This window comes from Panulirus ornatus, chromosome 1 (genome assembly GCF_036320965.1).
Source record: "Panulirus ornatus isolate Po-2019 chromosome 1, ASM3632096v1, whole genome shotgun sequence".
NCBI lineage: Eukaryota > Metazoa > Arthropoda > Malacostraca > Decapoda > Palinuridae > Panulirus > Panulirus ornatus.
This window is the reverse complement of record NC_092224.1, coordinates 32,181,440-32,194,095: the sequence shown is the minus strand read 5'-3', so window position 1 is coordinate 32,194,095 and position 12,656 is coordinate 32,181,440. Positions and strand designations below refer to the sequence as shown.

The 12,656-nt window shown below is 42.8% G+C and overlaps 1 protein-coding gene across 4 annotated transcripts in view; it reads right to left on the bottom strand.

The window, feature by feature from the left end:
- LOC139747034 (probable G-protein coupled receptor Mth-like 3) overlaps positions 1-12,656 on the bottom strand; it is a 55,986-nt gene that overhangs the window by 27,293 nt on the left and 16,037 nt on the right. The window contains exon 1 of one of the 4 annotated variants that reach the window (XM_071659094.1): positions 7,943-8,097. The exons of the other annotated variants lie outside the window; for them this stretch is intronic. The gene's annotated coding sequence lies outside the window, so the exon portion shown is untranslated. Of the gene's footprint in view, positions 1-7,942; positions 8,098-12,656 lie in introns of those variants that run through there. 4 annotated transcript variants of the gene reach the window in all.

Below are 12,656 nucleotides of genomic sequence, written 5' to 3'. Positions count from 1 at the left end.
TTCATCAGTTACATCCTTAACAAATTCCAATTGGGTGAAACTAAAATTCTTGACCTTTAGTGTACATACGAGGGTAACTTCCCTAATGCTGTCGCGTTTGATGATAACTTGGCTAATGATTATATTCTCGTCTAAGACAAGGATAAAGCAATTTGCCCGTCATGTTCTGAAAGTCCGTCTACCATTAAGGAGTATAATTTCGAGAGATACCACCCATCAACTCGTAATAGCTACTCACACTACACTGCTCCATGGAGTGGTATGGACCAAAGAAGTTAGATATGTTCTAAGATGAAAACAATCTATTTATAAGAGGTACTACGTCCATGGGGAGGGAAATTTTGCCGACATTACGGGCGAATTAAGTGAACAAATGCAGTGATGAAGAGTGGCAGACCATCCACATATGGAAGGTAGGTTTGTGAAGACGTGCGTAGGGAAAGTAGATGCAGATAGTTGACCAATAAGTTATCTTCCATCGAGAATGTTATCTATATCTATGATCACCAGTGGCGTCCAAAGTATGGGAGAAAGGTTACATATTGCACTAAGTAACGTGAGAAAACTGAATGTTTTTTCTTTAGCATTCAGATGTGAAATGATGGACGCTACTCGACTATCAATCTTTATAAGGGGTGTCTACTCGAGCTCTGAAATTACAGTGATGTTTGAAAGAGAGAGAGATTACTGTCTCGATTAATTTTGCTCCTGCAGGTGGCTGAGTGTATAAAAAAAAAAAAGGCAGAACTCGAATTGTAATCAGATGAAAATTGGGACAGCCGGCGGTGCAAGTAATATCTGGGAAGTAAAACTGGTATAGCAGTTAGCGTTGTTGACCTTGCACATGTAAGGGCCACCAAGGTTTGAGTTCATGGATTCGATTCCTAGTCGCGGCAGTTTGTCCTCGATTAACCCAACTGTTCATCCTCCTTTAAGGTTTGGTCAATAAAATTTGTACCTTGCTTAGGCCAATATATATAGATATATATATTCCGTCTTTACCACAAGGAAATGAAACACGATAAGTTCCCAAGTGCACTTTCGTGCAATGATCACATCTTCAGGGAAGATTCTGGAAAGAAATATAACTCAGCTGATATACAACGAAGAGACGTAGCTAGGAGGCCCATTTGGTAAACAAGGTACTATCCGAATGGAGGGCGAGGACGTTCAAGCCTGGCAAAATGCGTATCATAAAATTTATCATGCTAAGTCTTATGATACGCATGTTGCCAGACTTGAATATATATATATATATATATATATATATATATATATATATATATATATATATATATATATATATATATATATATATGTATGTATGAGAGAGAGAGAGAGAGAGAGAGAGAGAGAGAGAGATGATAGACAGATACTAATGAAAAATATGGCCTTAATTAGGACATTCAGCTGCCCTTGCCATCTAAAATAGAATAAAAAAAATGGACTGACGTTAAATGCTACACTTCCTACGCAATTTTACCAGACCACCCCATCAGCAGGCTGCCTTTTGTAGCAAGAGTCTCTCGTGGGTAAAATAAGATAATAATAATGAGTGGTTTTGCATCAAGCGAGAATTTTAGCCAGCATCATTTTGGTCTGAATCATGAACAGCTGCAAGAATTTCTACTGTCTGAAATAAACGCTGATTATAATGACGCGTTGGAGTGGGCCGAAGTCATGTGGCTTTAACAGAGGTATAGTTCTGTGAAGGTATTTCATTCTTCGTCATATAAAACTGATCTATTTCTTATTGTTCTTCGACTGAAACTGACGTCATTCTTGTTACTCTTCGTCCTGAAGCTATCACTTTTCCTGTTGCTTTTCGACCTGAAACTGATATCGTTTTTGTTGCTCTTTGTTGTGCTGATCTTCTTCATCAAATTGATATCTTTCTCATTGCTGTTCGACCTGACTCTAACATCATTCTCATTGCTCTTCGTCACAAAGTTTATGTCTTTCATATTGATCTTCGTCGTTAAATTGATGCCATTATTAAGGAACTTCCTCATGAAATTGATATGCTTCTCATTGATCTTCATGAAAATGATATCTTTCTCACTGGTCCTCATGAAACTGATATCTTTCTCATTGATCTTCGTGAAATCGATACGTCTCTTACTGATCTCATGAAACTGATATCTTTCTTTATAAGAAGTGGGGAAAGCCACGAAGCCTATTATGACACTGGATGGCATCTGGAATTTGGCGTTCATGAATGATTCAACCAAACATTTGAACAATTTGAGTCTAAAGTTACAGGACAAAGGAAAACTGGCATCTGACATGTAATGCCGAGGTTTGAGGCATTTTTATATAACAGGTCAGGAAAAGGTGATACATTTCTTCTCACACTCATCTTGATATTAAGAACTTGATGTTTTGATATAGACTTGCATTAATCCTTCCCAGTGGCAGATACACTAATGCACTGACCTTTCTAAAAGATGGAATTGAAGAGAAGGTCCAGCAATTGCCAGAAGAGCTCAGTAGATAATGTATATATACCAGTTGGAGCTGATGATTGTTCCGCAAGTCAACGATTTTTTCAGAGAGAGAGAGAGAGAGAGAGAGAGAGAGAGAGAGAGAGAAAGAGAGAGAGAGAGAGAGAGAGAGAGAGAGAGAGAGAGAGAGAGAGAGAGAGAGAGAGAGAGAGAGAGAGAGAGAGAGAGAGAGAGAGAGAGAGAGAGAGAGAGAGAGAGAGAGAGAGACATATCTCCAAGGGAAAGTCACCTCCTGAACTTCTAGTCATACCTCACTGAAGTATTTGTCCATTTGAAAATGCTTTGCCACTGGCCTGTCCACAATCTTCTGGCAAGCGTATTTGGCTTCCGATGAAGCTTTTGGAAAGGCTGAGGATGGGAAGTCAAATTTTAGGTCATGACTCGCTGATGAAATAGTTTACACAACAGTTTAAGATTGCCTGCCACTAAACGTTGGCCATGATATCATCAAGACTGCTTAGTTGGTTATTTGGGCTTTTAGGTCCATCAACCACCAGGGTCATTCATGTCGTTCATGTCAAGCTCCTCCTCCATCCACCCAGCGAGAAATCTATTAACACCTTCTTCAGGTGTTAAGGAGAATGAGAAATCTATTGACACCTTCTTCAGGTGTTAAGGAGAATGAGAAATCTATTGACACCTTCTTCAGGTGTTAAGGAGAATGAGAAATCTATTAACACCTTCTTCAGGTGTTAAGGAGAATGAGAAATCTATTAACACCTTCTTCAGGTGTTAAGGAGAATTCTTAGACCACATACACCCTTGGTGTATAGGTTAGCCATGCTGATATCGATGCTATACCAAGCAAAGTATGAAACTTCGAGGATCATATGAGACATTAAGGTAATTGCTTGCACGCTCTCAATTCTTACCTCTTCAGCAGTGATATTGTCGAGAATTATTATTTCTGCTGTTGTTGTTGCTGCTTTTGTTCTTGTTCTTGTTGTTCTTGTTCTTCTTGTTGTTGTCTTGATATACTGAACTTTTTTGGGGGATGAAAATTTTCATGATTTTATTGTCATACTCTTTTTCTCATACTGAGTACTCAAAGTTAGCTGTATTTGTGTTCTTAAAAGTATAATCATTTCCAAGTTGATTTCCATCTCATCAAACTGAACTTCATCATTCTTGCTCCTGAATGACAGACGAATGATAAAAAAAAAAGAAAAAATCATACGTATCTCTGTTATCCTTTTCCTATTCTTATCGCTTCAAATGGCGTATCCCCCTCGTCCGTCTTCCACTGGATAGTTCAATGTGGCCTACTCGTGCAGCAAGGCTCGTGGATGACTGCTCTGTGTCACTTGATAAGGCGAGAGCACTCGAGATTCATTTCTTTTTTTTCTCCCAAGGGTTGCTCAAGTGGAGTGCACGCCCAGTCATAGACAGACACTTGTTGGCATCTTATCAATTTATTAAAGTTAGCCTCGAATGAACTCAGGAGGATTGGCATCTCAAAAGAAAATAGGATGTTTGATTATTGTTATTATCCTCGCCCACCCAATCAGGCAATGGTGTTCGTATAGATTTTTTTTTGTACCTTCTTTAATGATAGTCGTCTACCTTGAGCTTGTGTCACGCGAGAGAGGCGGCAATTCAGGGGATTATTCACTTGGGGTGTGGTTTTCCTGTAGCTTCGAGGCTGCGCTCCATAAAGGAGTAGGGTGATGTGGTCTCCGGTTAGGGAAGGGATGTTCTTGATGACACCGTACTCCTTTCCGTCCAAAAGAACTTCTCGCTCGCGTTGTTATGATTTGAACATACATACATGCACGTGCAAACGGACCTCCGCATTGTAGTGGTTAACGATGGGCCCGCATGAGTTCGAATCTAAGGTTCAGTCATCTGTCCTTCACGCTACCTCGCTGTCGCGGGAAATGGCGAATATATATATATATATATATATATATATATATATATATATATATATATATATATATATATATATATATATATATATATATATATAGTGTGTGTGTGTGTGTGTGTGTGTGTGTGTGTGTGTGTGTAAAGGAATGCATAGAAACTGGCGTATGAACTTGGATAAAACTCTTCTTCCGGCTTTCTTTCAGCTTCATCGTTGCTCAGAATCATTGTAGTTATCTTCACCAACAGATGAATACCACTTGTGTCCATCATAATAACTTCTCCCTCCACAGATTGATCTGTCTGGCTACTGGATGCAAATATATCTGGACTGCTGTCGATCTCTACCATTCCTTCTGTTTCCCACATTCCCAACTCTAGGGTTGTTTTAGCTTGATAGTAAAGCCTCTCCTTTTTGTGTGTCTTTCAATGGTTTTCATTCTTTAACGTTGAAGACTCCAAGTCATGGACGAGAATCCTCATTAAGACCGGGCCTTAATTGAAATCCAGAGAGGATTTGGAAGTCTTCTACTTTGCTGTGTTAATGCCTCTGTAACTGTAACTGACGGTAGGAAGTTATGGTACTGCATGAGTGTTCTTTATCACTGCCTCAAAATTCGTGTTGCTGCTTTCTTGTGTAAAGACAGATGTGAAGAACTTGTTCAAGGGCTGTTGTTGCTCTGCTTTTATCGTCGACAGTGAGGTCCGACCCTCTTTCACTAAGGATCCCATCCCATTCCTCTTGTGTTTCTTATTTCTAATACATCTATGAAACAATTCATGATCTCCGTTACTATCTCTTGCAATACTCTCTCTCTCTCTCTCTCTCTCTCTCTCTCTCTCTCTCTCTCTCTCTCTCTCTCTCTCTCTCTCTCTCTCTCTCTCTCTCTCTCTCTCTCTCTCTCTCTCTCTCTCTCTCTCTCTCTCTCTCTCTCTCTCTCTCTCTCTCTCTCTCTCTCTCTCTCTCTCTCTCTCTCTCTCTCTCTATCTATCTATCTATCTATCTATCTCTCTATCTATCTATCTATCTATCTCTATCTCTCTCTCTTCGCTTTTATTATACGTCATTCAACGTGGCTCCTTATTATTGTGCTGTATTGCTCTGTAATATCTGGGTCACTGGCCGATATCTTGAGTGTGTTGGAGTTATTTCTGCTCCGTGTGGCTCTTGCAACGTCTGGTGAGGACTATTCAAGCTTGTTCTTGATTTGATTGTTTCTGTCGCACATGGGAATGAATGAGTCTTGTTGGCGCGTAAATCGGCGATTAAAACTGGCCCATGAATTCCTCTGGGCATGAACCAACAAGGGTGAGATTCTTTCATGCGTCGCGCAACCCAGTAAAATCTACACTTTTAAAGCTAGGGGTAATAATAGTACTGGTTTTAAGTGAGTCAGCTTTGATATCTACGTCGACCCTAACCATGTTATAGTCACAAGTGCCTAGATGCTCTCCAACACGGGAAGTTAGTTACTAAAAACTCCTGGGATACAAGAACTAAATAAGTATATTGTCTCCCCTTCGTCGACCTGGTGATGGTTTGGTAGAGCAAATTGTTTTCGACAAAGCTGATAAGACTGGCAGATTCACTTCCCACACTTGAGAGCGTTTGCCACTTGATATCTGGAAGATTAAGATTTCCCAAGAATGCTCGAGTCTTTATCTTGTATTGCTAGTTTTAAACTCTCGTACACGAGTGTTAATATCTGCTGGCTGAATGGAGTGTCTATGTACGTTCATGGAAAGTTTGGACAATTTTTTGTGCCAATCTAAACACACAGGTTTTCAAGAGCAGCAGATGTTATTGCTAAGGTATATATATCGCCTCTGCTGTTTAATTCCTTATCTCCTATGAAGTCAAGCCATGGGTCTACCGAGCCAGTTTTAGCATCCATACACAGGCGTCTCAGTCTCTCATTTACACCTTGAGCTCTTCTTAAGACGAAGTGACCTACATTAAGTCGCGGGGGGAAGGCCAAATATAATAATGTGATCCGATCTCTCTCTCTCTCTCAGGGTGGCAATCAGCTCGTTGTATTCATCTAGGATAACTTCTGAATCTGAATTATTATGGTGCGCGTTTTCGTTCCCAACATTCACCGCTAAGCAAGACCTTTTTAGTTGACACTTTTATGTCTTTAACCTTCTTGTATCAAGTGGGAAGTCTGGGCACCGGGGTAGCCATGGAGCGTTCTCTTACCAGGATGCGTGGTTGAGGTGTCACGATACTTGGAGGAGGAGGAGGTTATGGAATTAAGACGAGGGAGGGACTTAAGTGGAGGGACGAGACTGGAGGTTTGGGTGAGGGGTGAGAGGAGGTAGCACAACGGGGAAGGGTGGAGTGAAAGGTAGGGTGAATGCGATGAAGTTTAGAAGGGGCTGTGGAGGTATAGGCTGTGGAGGGAGGAGTAACAGCGTCGGGAAGAGGTGGGAGGGAGAGGTCACAGCGTCGGAAAGAGGTGGGAGGCAAGAGTAACATGCGTCGGGAAGGGGGTGGGGCAGGCACTGGACACTGAACGGATGTCGAGGAAAACGTTGTGTAGGGAGGGAGGGAGGGTGCAAGCGAGCGAGGGATGGGGTGGACCATGATAAATGGAGGGAGGTAGAGAGGAGGAGGAAGGTCACGGTACGCCATTTTGAACGCTGTGACTTGTACCCAAGTATCAGATTTTCTGCAGTTAATTCTCGCAGTTGAGGTTGTTAATGCCGCCTCAATTTCTCTTCAATCACTTGGTTCAAACTTTCGTTCCAGATCACTACGGTTTTACGCAGATCAAACAGTACCTTCGCCCGCTCCGTGAGGTCCCGTTATCCTAAAATCCTTGATGAGACCTCGACCACAGCTGATGTACAGTGGGTAGCCAGTAACTGATGCCAATGCAATTACAAAAGAAAAGGACACAAATGTAAACTGAAGGACTGATAGATATATATGAAATATAAAGGAACATTTAACTGTAAGAGAAGCATTTATCGATGGTTACTGCACTGACATCTTTCAGGTGGCTTGTTGGCTAGGCGTTGACCTGACTGGATTGACCTGACTTGACCTGACAACAACTGGGCACAGAGGTATTACGTAATAAGTTAATGACGTATTAAGTCTTGAGTAGTACTGGCAGTTGACCACCACCAGCGACGTAAGGAGGGGCAGAAGGGAGGAGAACAACAGGAATATATACGCATCACGCCTGACACACACACACACACACACACACACACACACACACACACACACACACACACACACACACACACACACATAAACACAAAACTTAAACACACACAAGCGTCCCGTCAAGATCTCTTGATATCGGATTCTTTTCGACCCTTGAAACAATGCACTCAACCTCCAGCCACACACACAAAAACAAAGAGGACACTGTAACATTAGAGGCGACGGTAATTCACATTCACAAGAAGACACACGTCTAAGAGCGAAGGAGGTAAAAACTCCCCTTGCTCGATTCCACCACACGCGACTTATCAACGTTATGTTCGTGATGAGGTTACCAAGTCAACGGGTTGGCAAGATGTCAAGAACTGTGCCAAATCACTGAGGACTGACTGACCTGTCCCTCTTAATCCTTCCTCCTGCTGGCCAGACGAGACTGCTGCTTCTAAGAAAGGCTCCCTCGTTTTCAGTCGGAATATGGAGTCAACAGTAGTCTTGACGCCCCTCCTCCACCTCCTCCTCCTCCTCCCCGCCACTCAACTTTCTCACATTTCATCGCACTTTTTCATCACGTTAGGAACAACTGTCGAGCATCATACACACCCTTGAAGTTCCTTGCACGATCTGCGCGAGAGATGATCTTACGTGTGGCAAGTAGGATTACGATCCTGTTTTCAGCCAGGCACCTGAACCTGCACTGTGCGAGAGGATAGGGCAGACACATACACACTCTTACACACACACACACACACACACACACACACACACACACACACTCGCTCCTCCCACAACTTTCACTCGACTGACCTTCACCGAGGCAGCGGCAGCAGCCCCCTTGGCGTCCATCTAGCCCCCACCATAGCTCGGGCACAGCAACTGCCAAAGTAGCTTTACAACCATCCCTTGTTTTCCCGTAGCAAACCGAGAGAGAGAGAGAGAGAGAGAGAGAGAGAGAGAGAGAGAGAGAGAGAGAGAGAGAGAGAGAGAGAGAGAGAGAGAGAGAGAGAGAGAGAGAGATGCGACGTCTTTAAAAGGTTCTGTTTGGCAGAGTTTGTTGAAGTGGATCGGTCTCGTGGGTGGCATAACTCTACGTGAACATGATGAGGAACATCGCTGTACATTCGTCCGGTGGAAAACAACAAACTGGCCTCGCAACATGACCGTACAAATAACACAGAGCGAAAACAGATATCCACAAACGTATGATGCAACCAGCACTCTCTCTCTCTCTCTCTCTCTCTCTCTCTCTCTCTCTCTCTCTCTCTCTCTCTCTCTCTCTCTGGACTCTGTCTCTATTTTTCCTTAATGTTCTAAGCTTCCTCATGGCATGAGAAATACTTAGATGCACTTTGAATCGTGGTGATTTAAGCAGTTGGCGTTCAGCTATAAAAAGAAAAAAAAAAGTGTCGTCTAAGAAACACTCCGTAAGAAAATGTAGAGAAATATCTTCAATGGGCAATGGGTTTTAACCTCACGACGAGAACATAAACAGACCCATCGCCAGCTCGGCTGACGCAAAGTCACAAAAAGCATAAACACCAGTTTGATCACCGTAGCTTAGAGCCACCACAAGCTTGTGACCGACCGTGGCCGAGCACAGCAATGATATAACCACCCCTTATAAAAGTCAAGTAGCCTTCAAAACAAGCTGTAAAAGGAAAACGGACGAAGAACATCGACGTAAAATTCATTGGCAAAACGCCTTCAAAACAAGTTGTAAAAAGAAAAACATCGACGTAAAATTCATTGGCAAAACGCCTTCTGTTCTATTCTTTGTTCTTGTTGTTACATCCGCCAGGGAGAATGCCCGACAAAGCTGTTCGTGTGTGGTGACCCGTTCATTGTTATGTAGCTCATATTCAAGATGGGTCGGGGTAATCCACAGTCATGGTATGTGTCATTAGCATGGTTAAGTCAGTGTGACGTATACAGATCTTGATATAAATGAAGTATTAAGATATCGTAAGATACAAATGTTGAGATAAAGATGTAGACTTAATTGGTTGCTAGCAAAGATTTGGGAGATGAAGGAGATTATAATTATGAATGACAATGATAGCCCGTAAATATGCCAAACACTTGTATTAGATTTTCCAGCAACACAGTCTACCGTATTGTGCCCAAACACGGTGAAATACATCACACGAAAATCACCAGCTGATATCACGCTGCACTTTACTTTGTCTAATGAATAGACACAGTTGTATCAACTCGATCTACAAATACAATTTAGAAATCCAGGCTAAAGTGGCATAATTTGATCACCTTGCAACTTGTCAAGTCAATCGTGTATGTTATCAACCTTAGATGGAGACAGAAACACACAGACAGACAGACAGACAGACAGACAGACAGACAGAGATAGAACGCAGCATTCACCGTTAAGAAAATCCTGGGCCATGAAGAACAAGTTCAGTGAGCTATATGTTGTTAAGTACTACACGGATGTGTGTGTGTGTGTGTGTGTGTGTGTGTGTGTGTGTGTGTGTGTGTGTGTGTGTGTGTGTGTGTGTGATGAAAAAGTAAAGACAGCTTCCTGGGTCAAAGGAGTAAAATCTGACCGCCACTGAAGTGCTAGCTCAACTCCTCAGCTCTCTCTCTCTCTCTCTCTCTCTCTCTCTCTCTCTCTCTCTCTCTCTCTCTCTCTCTCTCTCTCTCTCTCCTGTCTCTATTAGCGTTAAGCCTGGACCACCTCGCTTGGACCTTGGGTATGTGTGGCATGAGTATCTACGCTTATGTAACTCTCTCTCTCTCTCTCTCTCTCTCTCTCTCTCTCTCTCTCTCTCTCTCTCTCTCTCTCTCTCTCTCTCTCTCTCTCTCTCTCTCTCTCTCACACACACACACATATCTTCTACTTCACACCTGAGAGGCAGTTAGGACTTAGATTAAGTGGTTTTGAGGAGGAAGCATATGTTGGACAAGGAGGAAACAGAAGGTGGCTTCAAAGTTTAATATGTGCTGCGAACTCACTGACCTACGTGGGATGTTTGGTAGGTATGTATTATAGTGTGAGTGATTGTGTGTGTGTGTGTGTGTGTGTGTGCGCGCGCAGTGTTTAAACATGAAGCTAACCCCAGTGCGGCGTATGTCGCTAGGGGTATGACCCAAGTTAGCTCATGGTCATCCCACACCTCACTCATGCATCAAGAGTTTACTGATTCAATATATATTGTAAAATAATTTACCCAGTCGTGATTAAAACTTCAGATTGTAAGAATAATGAAAGTGACAATTTAAGTGACAACGAAAATGTGGAAAGGTGAACTAGTGGAGTAATTAGCTAAGGAAACTAATATAATTATCTTCGTATCACAAGAAATGACATCCTGCATCATGCAGAACAGAGGCGAAGGGGATCAGTGAGTATTTGACCTCCAGGGAGGCAGTTTACCCAGCCCGGAAGACATAACGCTACTACCATCTACCACGAACATCGGTAAGCCATACCTCGCTCTGTTACACTGGATGTCCTTGCAAAATGTTCACCTCTCGTCCCCACCTGTAAGGGTAACGAGCTAATGATAAGTCTACGAGAGACACTGATAACTTCAACAATTCTAACAGGGCCACGGTGAGGTGAGGGAGGGAGGCAAGGCGAGCTACAGACAGCATGGGCCGAGAGTGCGAATCTTCACAGTGTGTGTGTGTGTGTGTGTGTGGACGGAAACACTGAGCTGCACCGGAAACATTGAGCTGTACCAAGGACATACGGCGCCGCGCTGCGCGTGTATCGCACCTACAGACCGACTTCACCGTACGGATATGGTTCGTCCCTGAATAAGGATTCCCGTAAGCTCAGTTTCCCCGTGCAACCTGCTGTCTATACAGCTAAGGACAGGTGTGACCAGGGAAGAAATGACACCTCTCATTTATTCCCTGCGTGTCGTAGAAGGCGACTAAAAGGGGAGGGAGCGGGAGGGCTGGAAATCCACCACCCCAGCTTCTTCTTTTCCAAAAGAAGGAACAGAAAAGGGGGCCCAAACGAGGATTTTCCCTCTGGGGCTCATACCTCTGTTCTTGACGCTACACACTCCCCCTGAGTGTAGGTATGAATGCCTGCACTCACCACTATGCCAGAGTTGAAGTGAATGGAGAAATCAAAGATAAAGATACAGCAGAACACTCTAAGACACAGAGGCGGACGTTCCCAGATTTGAAAGGTCAAGCATCCCGGGGATTTTTCAGGATCGAGAGAGGAACGGCTGACTCGGACCATTTCCAAAAGGTCAAGTGTAGGAGTGCAAGGCCCTGACGAGCAGGGGGCATAAAAGGTCAGATGTGAGGGAAGAACATTAGAGTGAGGAGAACAGACGTAAGGCGAGACTCGGAGTGCATGAATGTGAAATGATAAGAATCAAACGGAGGGACAGCTACATGAGGCTATGATCTACAGATGGACAAGACATTAAGCTTAGGTTCACTTTAAGGCTTTCATACCTGGCTTTGGTGGCAAGGAACGTGAACAAGGCATTTTTTTCTAATCACTTTAAGGCTTAAATACCTTGGCAAGGCATTTTTTCTAATCTCGTTGAACGTCACTAAACCCAGAGTATTTCACGATGGAGGGATTCAAACCTGTTCACTTGGGACTGAGAAATATCGCCATTATCTTGTCCAGAAAAATCTCACTAATTCTCTAACCAAGTTTAGAAGATTACCACAAAGCACTGCATCAGCAGCAGCAGCAGCAGCACTTTTCAAACTCTACACATTTTACGAAATATTGAATACTCAGTCAACCAATTTCTTTTTATATCTACACATCCTAAAACCAATGGTAAATCTTCCATAGTTAAGTTATTATCTCTAACGCCACCTTCACTCCTCCATATCTGAGATATGTTAATTATGCGTTGAAGGTGAATCTTGACATCTTTTTTTTTTCATTTTGCTCCAGTGACATCTTTAAGATTATTTCGAGGTCAGTGTATCTGCAAACACATTCAACACCTATAGAGCAATTTCATAATGAACCTTGTATGGTTTAAGACCTCTTGGTATTCTGTTCATTCTTTATTCTCGATATGTAGATGGAGGGATAGATAGATTTATATACACTACGGGTTGGATTCGAACCCTGGGTTTTAGGGCATTCAGCCACCTAGGCCTCA